Raw genomic sequence first — 17,529 nt, forward strand, 5'->3', positions numbered from 1 at the left:
TGAGGTTCTTTTACTATACAGAAAACATGGCAGGGCTATGCACTGGGAATCTGAATGTATCTGACTAGAATCCTCTTGCACCTTCTTTCTAGAATCATGAGCTTATATTCTAAAACTCTTCTTAGATTCAGCATACACTTGGATGACAATATTGCATCTTCCTGTCCATGAACATGGAATGTCTCTCCATTTATTTAGTTTTTCTTTGATATCTTTCATCAGAATTTTATAGTTTTTCCCAAATAGTTCTTGTATATGTTTTGTTAGGTTTATACCTGAGTATTTCATTTTGGAGAGGTGCCAATGTAAATGGTAATGTATTTTTAACTTCAAATTCCATTCATTCATTGCTGGTGTATAGGAGCAACCTTGCTATATAATTGCTTACTGGATTGAGGATTTGTGTTGTTTTTGATTCTTTCAGATTTTATACATAGACATTCGTATCATTTGTTTACAGAGACAGTTTTATTTCTTCCTTCCCAATCTGTATACCTTTTTATTTTATTTTCTTGTCTTACTGAATTAGCTAGGACTTCCAGGACAATGCTGAAAAGCAGTGGGTAGCAGGACATCCTTGCCTTCTTCCTGATCTTATTGGGGAAGTTTTGAACTTCTCACAAGTAATTATTATGTTAGCTGTTACATTTTTGTAGATTTTCTTCATCAAATTGAGAAAGTTCCCCTCTATTCCTAGTTTGCTGAGAATTTTTATCATAAATGACTGTTGGATTTTCTCAAATGTTTTTTCTGCATCTATTGATATGATCCTGTGATTTTTCTTCTTTTAGCCTATTGTTGTGATGGATTACATTAATTTGTATTTGACTGTTAAACCAGCCTTGCATACCCAGGATAATCCCACTTGGTTGTGGTGTATAATTCTTTTTACACATTGTTGGATTTGCTTCTATGCTTATGAGCGATATTGGTTTGTAGTTTTCTTGTAATGTTATTGTCTGGTTTTGGTATTAGAGTAATGCTAGCCTCATAGAATGAGTTAGGAAGTATTTCCTCGGCACTTTTCATCTGGAAGAGATTGTAGATAATTGGTATAATATCTTCTTTAATATTTGGTAGAATTCACCAGTGAACCCATCTGGGCCTGGTGCTTTGGAAGGTTATTAATTATTGATTCAATGTCTTCAATAGAAAGTAAGAATAGGGCTTCACTGGTGGTGCAGTGGTTGAGAGTCTGCCTGCCGATGCAGGGGACACGGGTTCGTGCCCCGGTCCGGGAGGATCCCACGTGCCGTGGAGCGGCTGGGCCCGTGAGCCATGGCCACTGAGCCTGCGCGTCCGGAGCCTGTGCTCCACAATGGGAGAGGCCACAACAGTGAGAGGCCCGCTGACCACAAAAAAAAGAAAGTAAGAATAGACAATCTGAATAGGCCTTTTTATTTTATTTTTTAATTTATTTATTTCTCTCTTTTGGCTGCATCACACAGCATGTAGGATCTTAGTTCCCCGACCAGGGATTGAACCTGTGCATTGGGAACACAGAGTCTTAACCACTGGACCACCAGGGAAGTCCCCGGCCTATATCTTTTAAATAAGTTAATAAATGCCAAAAAAAGCATTTGAGAAAATCCAACACCCATGCTCTCCTGTTTTCAATTTCATTAGTTTCTACTCTAATTTTTATTATTTCTTTTTCTGCTTTGGGTTTAATTTGCATTTCTTTTTAGAGTTTTCTAGGATGGAAGTTTAGACTAATGATTTTGTATCTTCTTTTTATGCTGTAACTTTTCCTCTAGGCACTGCTTTCACTGCAACCTACAAGTTTTGACAAGTAGTGTTTTCATTTAGTTCCAAATAGTTTGAAATTTCTCCTTGACGCATGTGTTATTTAAAAGTATTTTTTAAAATCTCCATGTATTTTGGGATTTTCCAGCTATCTTTTTCTTTTTGATTTCTACTTGAATTCCATTGTGGTCTGAGAGCAGACATTGTATGACTTCTATTCCTTTAAATTTGTTAAGGTGTATCTTATAGCCCAGAAAATGGCATGGTGAATGTTCCATGTGAGCTTGAGAAGAACATGTAATCTGCTCCTTTTGGATGAAGTAGTCCATAGATGTCAATTATGTTAAATTGATTGAAGGTGCTTTGAGTTTAAATATGTCCTTAACTGATTTTCTGACTGCTGGAGCTGTCCATTTCTGGTAGAGGGGTGTTGAAGTCTCCCAAATATAATAGTGGGTTCATTTATTTCTGTTCGTCTGCAACTCTAGGTCCGCTTTCACACTCACAAAGCAGAATTAATCGCCTTCTCATAGTTTCCATCTGACTTCCTCTATATTCAAGCCGCAACAGGAGATTGTCAGTTGGAGTCTTTCTTCTTCTTTTTTTTTTTTTTTTTTTTTTTTTGAAGTCTTTCTTCTTACACTTCAGATCTGCCTGACTTCCACTTCTGTCTTAGCCAGAACAAGTTCTCTACTTTTAAGAGCTCATGTGATTACATTAGGCCAACCTGAATAATCTCTATTTTAAAGTCAAACGATTAGCAACTTTAATTACATCTGTAAAGTTTTTTTACCATGTAACATAACATATTTATGGGAGTAACCCCAGGAGTCAAAGTTCACAGCCATCAAAACTCTGCCAACCACAGTCTCTTTTCCTAATTCACCTTTGGGTTTTATAGCAGATTTCCTACTTTATCTTCTCAATAATAAGTCTGAAATTATTTTATTTATATAAATCTACTCCCAATTTATCCACACAACTCAGCCATGAGATAAATATCCACATATAACTGCAACCACCATTGTATGGCACAACTTGACTTAAATTCCAGGTTTTCCATGTTCAACACAATGTGATTAAGCAACAGTTTGCTTGTAAGTATATCTGATGATCTCTGCTTTTGTTTTTTTGAAATTAAATGCATCATTTTGGGTAAGATCTTTATTTTGCTTATTTATTTTCATTTTATAGACTAACCTTTTGCTCTTCTCATGATATTAACCTGGGGGCTCACTCTCTGGGTCTGTGAAGAATTGATACTGATGCTGCCTGTGTGTTTAGGTCTTACTCTTGCCCCTCATGACAGGGACCTCATTAGGAAGAGACCTAGCACATACGCCTAATATCTACCAATGTTCTACACGATGAATACTTAGGCAATGATGATGATGACACAAAAAAGTCTCCTACAGTTCTTGCTCTACAGTTATTAGATTTTCACACAGACACACATACATACACAACAGCTAAGTTTATTAACTGTACAACATGATAATTGTTTACTATTCATTAAGTGGAAGTGGATTATCATAAAGGTCTTCATTCCTGATGTCTTCATGTTGAGTAGGGTGAGGAGGCGGAGGAAGAGGAGGGATCAGTCTTGCTGTCTTGGAGTGGCAGAGGTGATAGGGGTGGAGGAGATGGAAGGGGAGGCTGGAGAAGCAGGCACACTCAGTGGAACTTCACAGAAATACATTATTTCTGTCTGACAAATATTGTATGATTTATCATTTCACTTTACATGAGGTCCTGGGAGTCATCAGAAAATAGAATAGTGGTTGCCAACATCTAGGGATATGAGGAAATAGGAAGTTATTGTTTCATGGGTACAGAGTTTCAGTTTGGAATGATGTAAGAATTCTGGAGATGGATAGTCTTGATGGTCGCGCAGCAATGTTAATGTACTTTCTGCCACCAAATTGTATATTCAAAATCGTTAAAATGGTGCATTTTTCATTATATTTTACCATAATAAAAAATGTAAAAATAATAATTACTCAAAGATGACTTTCTAAAATGTGTGTGTTATTTACTAATGAAGTTCAGGGATTTCCTGATAATACCATTTAGGAAATTTTCAGTGTTTTGGAGTTCTGAGTTAGGAAATGTTGTGGAAACATAATTATAAATAAAATGTCCTGTTAACCCAGAAAACCTCTGCACATAAATAGAAGAGAAAGAAAACATTTTTTTTCTGTTGAATAAGCATTAAAGCAGAATGTGATGTGCATTACAGGCAATCTAGTAAGAAGACTGTGAAGTAAGAAATCTCACCCTTTTATATAGCCAGGCAATACAATCTGTTACGTAGGTGTTTTTGAGATAAATGAGAACTAGTTCTCAAGTTAGATGATTTTTGACAGTACCAGTTTTCATATAATTCATGATAAATTTACCATGTAATTGGGGTGGCCATTGGCATCTGCTAAGTGTCTTTATCTAAAAGAAAATTAAATTTCTTATACCTTTATGACAGGAGGTAGTTTTATAAATTAGACCCAGGCACCTGCTGAAGTTAGGCTCCTACTCTTCCACAAAAACTGAAACATAAGGGTACTGTCTTCCGTGATGGTTGAATTTCGAAGAGCTGTCTCTCAGGGCCTGGAGAAAAAGATTCCCAGATTGTAAAACTGGCAAAAGGCATATATAGCCTTTAAAAATATTTTCTTATATCATAATGGGCAAAGGAAGAAAAAACAAGTTTTTTTCAAGTAAATGCCCTAAGAAAAAGTGGATGTGGTGATGAAACTCTCCTTTATTTTTATATAAAATATAACTCTGCTTATAAAATATAAGCGGATTTATTTTTCTTTTATAAATTTGTATTTACAGTTACAAAACTCAGTGCTAATTTGAACTTTAAGCTGATCCCCAAAAGATTTATTTGCATTTTTTTTAAAATTTATTTAAAAAAATTTTTGTGTGCATTGGGTGGTCTTTGTTGCTGCACGCGGGCTTTCTCTAGTTGCGGCGAGCAGGGGCTCTAGGGAGCGGGCTTCAGTAGTTGTGGCTCGCGAGCTCTAGAGCGCAGGCTCAGTAGTTGTGACACACAAGCTTAGTGGCTCCGCGGCATGTGGGATCTTCCAGGACCAGGGCTCAAACCTGTGTCCCCTGCATTGGCAGGTGGATTCTTAACCACTGTGATTCTTAACCACCGCCGCCAACGGGGAAACCCCTATTTGCATTTTCTAAGCATGTTGGTTGGGTGAAGTTCCTTTCGAATGCAGAGGAAAAAGTCCTAGGGATATGTGGGCTTCTGGAGGCTCTTGAAGACTGGAAGAACTGAAGCGAGTTCAAGAATTGTGTGTGTCCCCATGTAACCCATTTTCTTTATTTTTGAAACTGCTACCTGGCCAAATGCTCAGTACTGTGAACTACAGTAGTAGTTGTAGTAGATGAAAGGTGAGAAAAATTTCAGAGGAGACATAATGGGTCACTTGAGTGTTTATTCATGTAGGAGAAATAAGATTCGTTAAAAAATTCAATGAAAATAAATTATTTTTTAAAGATTGTATTTTTTAACCATTTAACTTTAGTTTTAAGTACTAAATGAATATTTTTAATGAAATATAAGTAATTTTTAGCAAAATTTGACATCCATTAGCACCTAAAAGAAACTTTCAAAGACCTACATTTTCATGTAGTCTTTATTGTCCATATTTAATAATCATTTGTCTTTTGTTATGACTAACTTATAAACAATACTTGGTAATTGAAAAATAGTCTTACCTGTGGCTAAATGTGTAATTCTGCGGTTCTGTGGTGTCTGCTTTACTTCAAATTGATTGGAAAACTGTTTTAATCTTTTTATATTTAATCATGTAAAATGTTTTTTAATGTGTGCTGATATGAAGCACATAACTTGTCTAAATATTATTTCAATCCAGAATATTTAGGTAATGTGGTTGTTATTAATGATAAATTTTGCTGAAATAAGTTATATTTATTACCACCAATAGAGCATCATAGTAACATTACCTCCCAGAATGAGTTTTTCTTTTCAACTTTACTTTATATTCCTGTAGTAAATTAAGACTCTGCATGGATTTTTTTCAATAGTTTAATTTGACGGTTTCCTATTATTTACAGACTCAAAGTTTTTAGTAATTGCTCAGTGACTTATTCGATGGTCTCTTGAATGTGGTGCCATTACCTTGAAATTTGAGTCTTTTTATTCTTTTCACCAACAAATGTTGACTTTGAAATCTGTCCTAATTTAAGATCCTCAAAATTATCTGTTGTTCCCTTACCACATTTTTCAAAAGCATAAATATTACGTGAACTTTTTTATGCCTATTATAGTGCAGTGATCTGTGAGGAGCCTCATCCTCTCCTGCTCCCACAACTTTACATGGTATTTACATAGAGAAACTTGTGGTCACTTAAATATATGCAAATTAACAAATCAGTGTCAAAACTCATTACTGCAGAGACTGAATATGATTTTGGTAATGATTCATTCTTCAAAATTGTTTTATGATTCTATATCTTAATAGATGTAAAAGACATCAGAAGAAAATAAAGCAATTTCCTTCACTCTTGATCTGAACACACTCAATACTTCAGTATAGGAATGAACACAGCTCATAGTGCTTCTAACTCTCCATTCTCTGTTCTTTGCAATCCTTGCATGTGTTTCTTCTTACACTATCTGTCAGTGGGTTCTACATTAGCAACAAAATGAAAATTAAAAAGGTTCACCTTAGAGGATATGGCTGGCGTCCTGATCAGTGTCACTTGGGAAATCTCTCATAACTGTAAGTCAGCTTATTATTACATAACTATAAGGAAATTGGGTTTGGAAATGTATATTTTGTGATGCGTCTGTTAGAATCCAAAACCTAACTCCAATTTGTAAAAGTGTTAATAAAGTCCTACACTGAGTTTTAGTTTTTGAAACCCTCAGAACCACTTTGGGTTTTTTCAAGTGTGTTGTAGGTTCTGGTTGTGATACAGTAACAGACTGACCCACACCCCTACCATAAACGACTATAAAAGTGGCAAAATACGCGGAGTTCCTGCTTTGAGGCGTGGGATGGCACACAGCACAGGGCTGTGAGCTTGAGGGAAGGACAGCACAGTGGGTGAGGTCACATCCCCCCATCCTCCTGCCAGGGCACTTTCTAAACCTGCACGGGGAAATGGAGCCCAGAAAGCAGAGGTGGAGGGACTAGAGCTCAGAGCCCAGGACTATAGAGGCACCTGGAAATTCTGTGGCTGCATCTTTTCAGGGGGCCCTACCCAGGCAGAGGTGTTCTGAAACCTCAGGCTGGATCTCCCAGGGGCAGAGACCCTTGCTCTTGCATCAGAGGTCAGGTGTGGACAGGTGCCACCAGTCACTGCATCCCAGCTTCCCCCTCCAGAGGCAATGTCCTCGCCTCTGGCCCAAAAGCTGAGGCCCCACGTCCTCCTACTCCAGAAGCTGATTCCCCACCTGTGGCATCTGAGCAATGCTGGCCCCTCTCTTGCACACGTGTCCATGCCATCTCAGGGACCTGCCCTCTGGTCAGGAGGTGGCCTCTTGGACCCACATTTGTAACCTCAGCTGGACCTGACTCCTGGGACATGATTGTCAGCCTCTAGACCTTCAGGCCATCACTACTTGGTCTGATTTTTCTGCCCATGGAGAACATCATTGGGATTGGACTGGCACTTGAGTACTCTGGTCACCTCTGAAGAATTTTCTTTGGCCTTGGAGAAGGGCCCATACAGGGACTGAGAAGCGAGAGTAGCCATGAGCCATGAGCTCACAGCAGCTGGCCAGCCATGGTACCTGCAGAAGACAAAATGCAAGGCAGTCTTTAAAAGGAGATAGCTTTAGGTCTACAAGGTTTTGAGAGAAGGAAGTATTAGGAAATATTGGGTGTGAAATGAGAAACTAGCTTTACATTACATTAGTTCCAGATGTACAGCATAGTGATTCAGGGGGACTTCTGTTATTGCAAGAAACACAGTGACCTGGTCCACAGAAACTTCAATGGTGCAATGGAATATTCTTGAAAATGTATCAGAATCACCCGGAAGATTATTAAAGCACAGATTCTAGAGCCTGACCCACAAAATGTCTGCTTCACTAGGTTGGGTTTTGAAATGAAAATGAACGTTTCATGGTGAAGGTCCAGGGATCAGACTTGAAAACCAGGGTTCGATGAAAAATTACGCTTCCTGGTTCCAGGCCTTAATCCACCAGAGTGGAAGTCTGCAGACGCCCAGAGGCGGAGCCAAGGTTTCTCACACATCCCCTGAGTGTCTTTGAAGGTACATCTTTTGTGTGTGTGTGTGGTACGTGGGCCTCTCACTGTTGTGGCCTCTCCCGTTGCAGAGCACAGGCTCCGGATGCGCAGGCTCAGCGGCCATGGCTCACGGGCCCAGCCGCTCAGCGGCATGTGGGATCTTCCCGGACTGGGGCACGAACCCATGTCCCCTGAATCGGCAGGCGGACTCTCAACCACTGTGCCACCAGGGAAGCCCTCCCTGAGTGTCTTTGCAGTGAGCAAGTCCGGCTAATGGCCAACTTGGCTAAAGTCCTAGCCAGGCCCTCCACTGCCAAGGAGCCCCGTGAGGCTCCACCCACCAAAGCTATCTAGCCACGTGCTTATTCTGGCTAGAATTTATTCCCAAAATTCCCATATAGTTCTTCCTCATCTCCTTCACGTTTTTGCGCAGTGATTACTCAGCTCTGTAATCTGCATACCACACTCTACTTCTAAGTACATTCACCTTATGTTCTTTCCATTATGCCTCCTACATTGAACATACTATATGACTTAGCATTTCTTCTTTCATGATTCCTGTGTCCTCCTGAATATTATGTAACCTCTAGGAGGGCAGGAGTCTTTGTCGCTTTTGTGTCCCAATGTCTCCCACGCATCTACAATAAGTTCTTGAAGCCAAATATTTACTCATTGATCATTTGTCAGAACAGTGACTAAACAAGACACTTTGGCTTCAGCTTCCCTGTGTATTTTTGCAATTCCATGTACTCTCAATGTCCCGTTTAACTTTTCCTGAACGCTCATATTGCATAATGACTTCAAGCATGAAGAGGAATCACATTTTGGAGACAGTGTTCAGAGCGATTGTTCTAGTCACATGTTCAGCTTAATTGTACCTTTTCTCAGACATCACTGCTAAAACTTCTCTAAGATTTTCACCTTTTTACCATCCACTGATACTTTCTCTGAGACGTTTCTGACACAATCTCTGAATCACTACATAGTCACTAATAGCTTTCTGTAATTCGAATTTTATAACTTCTTCCCAGATAATATCAATTCCTCATGCAGAACAGTTTCTGTAATCACAGGGGAAATGATAACCACTTCCAAACAATGATATGAGATCATGTTTTAAGTTACCCTGTGCATTTTGGGGTTCAGAACATCTTTTTCATACATGCTCCACCTGTGAACACCGCACCCATTGTCCCATATCAATACAGCATATCTTTCATTGTTCTATTTTTGAGATTGATGTCAGATTCCCCAAAAGAAGTTAACTATCAAGCTATCCAAAAATTTACTAAATGGATAAAAATATTGCTTACTAAATTGGGCACAATAATTTACTATGCTGTTAGAAGTATTTTCTGAAGTGACTACAGAGATCCACCTGTGTACTCCTGCTTTGAGTAGCCCAGCATCCCTCTACTGTCTTTCCTGTCATGGCCCATCTGGAGTGTTTTTTCTCTTCTCCCTGACCAAACATACAGAGACTGTTAAAACTGAGTCTAACACTTTATAGTGTATAGATTTAATTCCAACATGGTAATGTTTATTTTTCATTATTAATTTATTTTTATTGAAGTATAGTTGTTTTAAAATATTAGTTAGTTCCAGGTGTACAACATAGTGATTCAATATTTTTATAGGGACTTCCCTGGGGCGCAGTGGTTAAGAATCCGCCTGCCAATGCAGGGGACGTGGGTTCAAGACCTGGTCCGGGAAGATACCACATGCCGTGGAGCAACTAAGCTCGGGCGCAACAACTACTGAGCCTGCACGCTAGAGCCCGCGAGCCACAACTACTGAGCCCACGTGCCACAACTAATGAAGCCCGCGCACCTAGAGCCCGTGCTCTGCAATAAGAGAAGCCACTGCAGTGAGAAGCCGGCACACAACAAAGAGTAGCCCCTGCTCTCCGCAACTAGAGAAAGCCCACACGCAGCAACGAAGACCCAATGCAGCCAAAAATAAATAATTAAAATTAAAAAAATGTATTTTTATAGATTATACTCCATTTAAAGTTATTAAAAACAGTGGCTATACTTCCCTGTGCTATACAATATATCCTTGTTGCTTATCTATTTTATACATAGTGAAACTGAGCAGGACCCTGTTGGGCCTTCCCCAGGACAGACACCCCCAATTCCCATGTCTCCTGACTCTACCCCCCACCCTTCCTCCCATCTTGCTGCACAGCTTGTGGGATCTTAGTTCCCCGACCAGGAATCGGACCGGGTCCCTCAGCAGTGAGAGCGTGGAGTCCTAACCCCTTGACTGCCAGGGAATTCCCGACCTGACTCTTGTTAATAGAAAAGTTTTAGCCTCCTAGGCCTTTCCCGAATTCCAAAAAGCAAAATCAGAGAAGTGAGAAAATGCAGAAACAAAGGAAAGCAGTCAAGCAGACAAAATAATAATAGTTTAGCCATAAAATAAGGCCAAGGGCCTTTAGTTCTTCCTCAAGGGCTATAGATAATATCTTGAGCCATATCCTTGAGTTGTTTTGCAGAAACTAAAACCACCACCAGGTGGAAGAAGTTAACTGCGTGCTGACAACCAGCACATAGACCCCAGACCAGTTGGAGCCAGAAAACTGATAATTGAGCTTCCGAAAATATCACCATTACCTCATCATCAACCAGAGAATTGTGCACAAGCTGATCACACATCCTGCCACCCTCCCTCCTCACACTGTCTTTAAAAACCCTTCTTTGAAAGCCATTGGGGAATTCAGGTCTTTTGAGCATGAGCTGCCTGTTCTCCTTGCTGGTGCCTGCAATAAGCCCTGTACTTTCCTTCACTACAACCGAGTGTGAATGGATTGGCTTTGCTATGCATCAGGTGAACAGCCCAAATTTGGTTTGGTAGCAATAGTAGTTTGTGTCTCTTAATCCCATACCCCTATTTTGCCCCTCCCCCATGAAATATTTATTAGCTTCTGCTACCAGTGGACACATTTTATCTATGAATGACTAGGAATGATATGTGCATTTGGATCTCTGTCCTTTGGGAGCTTCTGCAATGATATGTTTAGTCTCAGGGAGCATGATTAAGTTCACAGGGTCTGAACTAATACATCTCCAACCTTGGATGAACGTCTGCAGTCAACACAAAATCCCCCAGAAACCCTGAGTACTACCCCTTAAGAATGGACAAGTCCCTGGGACTTCCCTGGTGGCACAGTGGTTAAGAATCCACCTGCCAATGCAGGGGACATGGGATTGATCACTGGTCTGGGAAGATCCCACATGCTGCGGAGCAACTAAGCCCATGTGCCACAACTATTGAGCCTGCATTCTAGAGCCCGTGCTCTGCAGCAAGAGAAGCCACCGCAATGAGAAGCCCGCGCACCCAAAGGAAGACCCAAAGCAGCCAAAAATAAAAATAAATAAATAAATAATTTTTTTTAAAAAAAAGGACAAGCGCCTTCTAAGTCCTTTGGCCCGCTGACTCCATTTCCCAGCGCCCCTCAGGGGTCTAAGATTGCCAGTAGTCCACGCGCGGGAACTACATTACCGAGAATGCTCTGCGTCGCTCAGCCGCCTTGCTGAACCAATGAAGGCTCAGAACAGAGGCGTTTCCGTGAGGGTTGCCTAGCGTGGGGCGGGACTTCCGGCGTCCTCCTCCGGGCGGTCATTTTGGCTGCTCGGGTGTATTCGTACGGGCACAAGTTCTGGAACGTTTAGTGGGGCTGACGGGACAGGACCGAGAAAGCGAGGGGGCAGTCGTTGTTCCCGCTGCACGAAGGCGAGTCTGAGGCTCGGCCGCGGCGCCGCCCGAAATGATCCGCACCTGGGCCGGTTTAAGAACCGCCGGCCCGCTCCTGGCCCCGCTCCGCCCACAGGCCTGGATGGCTGCGGCCGCTCGGAGAGACCCGCCTCAGGTAAACGCTCGTCCTCGGGCCCTCACCTCACCAGACACTAAAGCCCCAAGTGCTCTCGTCCCTGCAGCCGAGGCCCCGGTGTCCAGGACGGTGAGGCGCTAGTATATGGGCTCCTGTTTCTGACAGTGGTCAACACCTCAGCTTTCCTGTTTAATTTTACTGTCGGGGTGTGATTAGGTGTGGGAGAGGGTTACAGGCACAGGAACCGGCCTGTACAAAGGCTTGGAGTTGCGACTGAGCCGTGAGGATTCGGAGAACCTGGGCTCCGTTGTGCCTGGCGAGGAACAAAGTTTGAGGCGGAGTCGCGCCTGGAATAGCAGGCTGAGGCCTCTGCCTATATTCTCAGAACTCTGAGCGCTGCGGCAGATTTTAAACCAAGGGGGGACACAAACTACATTAGGCTTTTAAAAGTTTCCCAAAGGCTGTTCAACGGAGGAACAGACTGAAGGAGGAGGATGAAGTATTAGGGCACCAGGAGGTTGAATCTTCGTTCAAGCACACAGAGCTAGGAAAGTGACACACTGAGGCACGGAGGTTAGGCATCCAGCCCTAGTTCACCAGGCTCAAGGGCCAGGCGTGGGCACACAGGGGCCTGAACCCACTGAAACCTGACATGGTTATATTCATTCATCTGTAATCTGTCTCTTAAAACCTGGCTGTAGAAGCGCTCATGGGACCTATACCGGTACGTGTAGAGTGTCCCAGTCCCTTACTGATCCCTACCCCCACCCATATATTCTCTGTATTGTGGTGCCGTGGTATTCGTTAAGGACCCAAGCTCAGGATCCCGAGTCTACGAAGGATTATATGGAGGTATTTCCATTTCTGGCACCGAATGTAAACGGATGTGGAAAGGTTATCCCAGTACCAGGATGTAGAAATGTTTAGAGGTGGAGCTGAGTTGGGATCGTTAAGGTCTCCTTTCCATCCGGTGGGAAGAAGGAGCGGGAAGACAAGGTTCGGGACTGGAATGGCTGCCTGAGAAGTTGGGTATCTATTCTGGAGGCGACAGGAAGTTCGGATCAGAGGAGGGGAATGATCTTACCTAGGTCTTTTTTTTTTTTAAATAAATTTATTCATTTATTTATTTTTAGCTGCATTGGGTCTTCGTTGCTACGTGCGGGCTTTCTCTGGTTGTGGCGAGCAGGGGCCACTCTTCATTGTGGTGCGCAGGCTTCTCATTGCGGTGGCTTCTCTTTGTTGCGGAGCATGGGCTCTAGGCATGTGGGCTCAGTAGTGGCTCGTGGGCTCTAGAGCGCAGGCTCAGTAGTTGTGGCTCACGGGGTTTAGTTGCTCCGCAGCATGTGGGATCTTCCCGGACCAGGGCTTGAACCCATGTCCCCTGTATTGGCAGTCGGATTCTTAACCACTGCGCCACCAGGGAAGTCCCTTACCTAGGTCTTAACAGGCTGCATATGGCTGCATAGTGGAGAACAGATTGTGAGACTGAGGGAAGAGGAAGGGAAACTAGGCTGGAGGCTGTTCTAGTAGAGGCCCCTTGAGGGTTCATGGAACGGAGTGGTAGCTTAGAAGTGGCTGGATTCTGGATGTGTTCTTATTAAGGGTTCACTAGATTTCTTAATGTAGAAGGGAAGGGTCTTGTTCTGCTTGGGTTGCTATAACAAAATACCATAAGCTAGATGACATATAAACACCAGGAGTTTATTTCTCACAGTTTTGGAGGCTAGAAGTCCAAGATCAGGATGCCTGCATGGTCAGGTTCAGATGAGGGCCTGCTTCCTGGTTCACGGACACCATCTTCTCACTGTGTCCTTAGGTTGTGGAGAACGGAGAGAGGAGCAGGCTCTCCCGTGACATTTACAAGGCTGCTGATCCCATTCACGCGGGGCCTGCCTTCACGACCTCATCCAGTCCTAATTTCCTCCCAAAGCCTCCGGCTCCTAATACCATGAAATTGGGAGGTTTTGTGTCAACTGTAAATTTTGGGGGGACATAAACATTCAGTTTTATAACAGTGAGAGAGTGAAACAGATTCAGAGATGAATCCAAGTGGGTTTTTTTTCCTGAAGTATTATATAATCGACTTCTATGAGTTTCAGTTGTACAGCATAGTAATTAGATGTTTTTGTACATTACAAAATGATGACCATGATAAGTCTTGTTACTGTCACCATTCAAAGTTATTACAATATTATTGACTATGTTCCCTACTCTGTACATTACATCCCTGTGACTTATTTATTTTGTACCTGGAAGTTTGTTTTGCAGTTACCATGAGGTTTTGATACAGCAGTCTCTCTCTATATATTGTTTTAAGTTGCTGGTCTCTTAATGTCAAATGCATTTCCAATATCCTGCATTTGTACTCTCTGCTTCTCATGATTGCTGGTTTTGACATCATATTTGTGTGTGGTAATTTCCTACTTTGACTGTATGTTTACCTTTACCGGTGAGCTTTCCCATTTGTAATTTTCTTGTTTCTAGTCCTGGCCTTTTCTTCTAGAGAAGTTCCTTTAGCATTTGTTGTAAAGCTGGTTTGGTGGTGCTGAATTCTCTTAGCTTTTGCTTGTCTGTAAAGCTTTTGACTTCTCCATTGAATCTGAACGAGAGCCTTGCTGGGTAGAGTATTCTTGGTTGTAGGTTTTTCCCTTTTCGGGCCTGCAGAGTTTCTGCTGGAAAATCAGCTGATAACCTTATGGGGATTCCCTTGTATGTTATTTGTTGCTTTTCCCTTGTTGCTTTTTTTTTTTTTTTTTGGCTGCAGCTTGCAGGATCTAGTTCCCCGACCAGGGATTGAACCTGGGCCACAACCATGAAAGGGCTGAGTCCTAACCAAACCATTGGACCACCAGGGAATTCCCAAGTTCTGTATATTTTAGTGATGTATTTATTTTGCTCTCAAAAGATGCTGAGTTGGGGCTTCCCTGGTGGCGCCGTGGTTGAGAGTCCGCCTGCCGATGCAGGGGACACAGGTTCGTGCCCCGGTCCGGGAAGATCCCACATGCCGTGGAGTGGCTAGGCCCGTGAGCCATGGCCGCTGAGCCTGCGCGTCCGGAGCCTGTGCTCCGCAACGGGAGAGGCCACAACAGTGAGAGGCCCGTGTACCAAAAAAAAAAAAAAGATGCTGAATTGTACATTAGAAAGAGTACATTTTGCATTATGTACTACAGAAAATTAAGACAAAGGTCAGAGAGCTATTATTATTATTATTGTTTTAAATAGGGTTGTCATGAAAGGGCTCTAATGAAGACATTAGGCCAGTAACTGGAAAGGATTGAGCAGCAAGCACTCCATGTGGCTATTTGAGGACAAAGAAATTCAGGCAGAGAGATCTGAAATTATAAAGCTCTCTGGTGTTTGCTTAGGTAACGTCAAAGTAGTCCCATTTGGTTTTGTTAAAAAACAATTCAACCAAGGAAATTTTAAAGATCTCATTGGCTTTATTCAGTAATTCATGAATTGGGCAGCATCCCATCTAACGAATGGAGCTCCGAAGAGCTATGAGAAAGTTAGACTATAAAAGAGCTTATTGTTTGTGGTAAGGATACCTTTCTTTAGGCGACGGCAGGCAGGGGTGTATCAGGCAGATTACCTCACTAGTGCTGACCAGGTTAATTCCAGATTGACTGATTTAAGATTTGGTTTCTAGGGGAGGCTGAAACTGTAATTAAGTTAGGTGTTAAGTCTTGGTTTGGTGAGTGAAGCTCAGTTCAAGTGACTCCATTTTGGGCCAGTTTTCTCTTTTTTTAAACAATTTTTAAAAATTTAATTTTTATTTTATTTTTTAATATTTTATTTATTTATTTATTTGGTTGTGCTGGGTCTTAGTTGTGGCAGACAGGCTCGTTAGTTGTGGTTCACCAGCTCCTTAGTTGCGGTATGTGGGCTCCTTAGTTGCGGCAGGCGGGCTCTCTAGTTGCAATTCAAGGGCTCCTTAGTTACAGCACGTGGGCTTTTTAGTTACAGCAGGCGGGCTCCTTAGTTGCAGCCATGGGCTTCTTAGTTGCAGCACGTGGGCTCCTTAGTCGTGGCATGCAAACTCTTAGTTGCAGCATGCATGTGGGATCTAGTTCCCTGACCAGGGATCGAACCCAGGCCCCCTGCATTGGGAGCATGTAGTCTTAACCACTGTGCCACCAGGGAAGTCCCTTTAATTTTTATTTTATATTGGGGTATAGTTGATTAACAATGTTGTGTTAGTTTCAGGTGTACAGCAAAGTGGCTCAGTTATACATACACAGGTATCCATTCTTTTTCAGATTCTTTTCCCATATAGGTTATTATAGAATATTGAGTAGAGTTCCCTGTGCTATATAGTAGGTCCTTGTTGGTTATCTATTTTAAATATAGTAGTGTGTATATGTTAATCCCAAACTCCTAATTTATCCCTCCCCTCCCCCGCCCCCACCTTTCCCCTTTGGTAACCATAAGTTTGTTTTCAAAGTCTGTTTCTGTTTTGTAAATAAGTTCATTTGTATCATCTTTTTAGATTCTACACTTCAGTGATATCGTAGATATTTGTCTTTCTCTGTCTGACTTCACTTCGTGTGATAATCTCTGGGTCCATCCATGTTGCTGTAAATGGCTTTATTTGGTTCTTTTTTATGGCTGAGTAATATTCCATTATATATTTACCACATTTTCTGTATCCATTCCTCTGTCATGGACATTTAGGTTGCTTCCGTGTCTTGGCTATTGTAAACAGTGCTGCAGTGAACATTGGGGTGCGTGGGTGAATGTATCTTTTCTTTCTTCCTTCCTCCCTCCCTCCCTCCCTCCCTTCCTTTCTTCCTTCCTTCCTCGGCTTTCGTGATATCACTTCCCCCACCAGGAATTGAACCCTTGCCACGGCAGGAATCCTAACCATTAGGCCACCAGGGAACTCCCCTGCATGTATCTTCTCGAATTATGGTTTTCTCCAGATATATGTCCAGGAGTGGGTTTTTAGACAATTTTAGGGAGAATACGTTTTGTGAAACAGAAGTAGTCTTCTCAAATTTACAATATTTTGATTTGACATCCATGATGCTAGGGCTTTGGGAGATCTTTCTTTTTTCTTTATACACAAAGCACACTTCAATTTTATATGGATGCAGTATCATCTCCATGGTATATCATAAGCTGTTTGCAGCAGATGTCATAATTCCTATATATATTTCTAACTGAAACTCTCCTTATACCACAACCACCAGTTAGGGGAGTAGAATTGCATCCTACCCCAGTGACTGTTGGCACAGTTTCACTTACTGCCTGGAGCATATGCTGGCTTAAAGAGAGAAGACTTTCAGAATCACCAGCTCGGGTCTCAGATACATTCTCTGCTCTTTAGAGATGTAAAGTCCTGGGTTCGACCATCACTGTTCTAAGATTTCAGTGTTCCCATTGACTAAAAAGACTCCACATGGAGATTTCCTTTTTAGCCTTACCACCTTCACTTAGTTGGGGAACATTTGGAAAATCTAGGACATCTTCCCCTGAACTGTCTTAATAATTATAAATATTTCAGTACTTTCAGGGAAAAGAGCTCAGTCAGTATAGATCTGTCATTTAAAACTTCCCAAACCCTGCTTACAGATTTCACCTGAACTCCTGTGCACATATGTTGTCCCCTGGACCAGCAGCCTTTTTCCATCTCAGGTTCTTTTCCTTTCCAGATTGCAGTTCTTGGCTCACCATGTTTATTAAACTGTTGGCCAGGCCTGTGAACCTTCATCG

At 42.0% G+C, this 17,529-nt stretch overlaps 1 protein-coding gene across 1 annotated transcript in view; it reads left to right on the top strand.

Moving 5' to 3' along the window:
- Positions 1-11,607: 11,607 nt before the first annotated feature.
- The window catches only part of LOC132479865 (zinc finger protein 211-like), a 29,279-nt gene continuing 23,357 nt past the window's right edge, over positions 11,608-17,529 (top strand). Inside the window, exon 1 of the mRNA XM_060083520.1 lies at positions 11,608-11,853. The gene's annotated coding sequence lies outside the window, so the exon portion shown is untranslated. The remainder of the gene's footprint in view (positions 11,854-17,529) is intronic.

The sequence above is a fragment of the Mesoplodon densirostris genome, chromosome 19 (genome assembly GCF_025265405.1).
Source record: "Mesoplodon densirostris isolate mMesDen1 chromosome 19, mMesDen1 primary haplotype, whole genome shotgun sequence".
NCBI classification, from domain to species: Eukaryota; Metazoa; Chordata; class Mammalia; order Artiodactyla; family Ziphiidae; genus Mesoplodon; species Mesoplodon densirostris.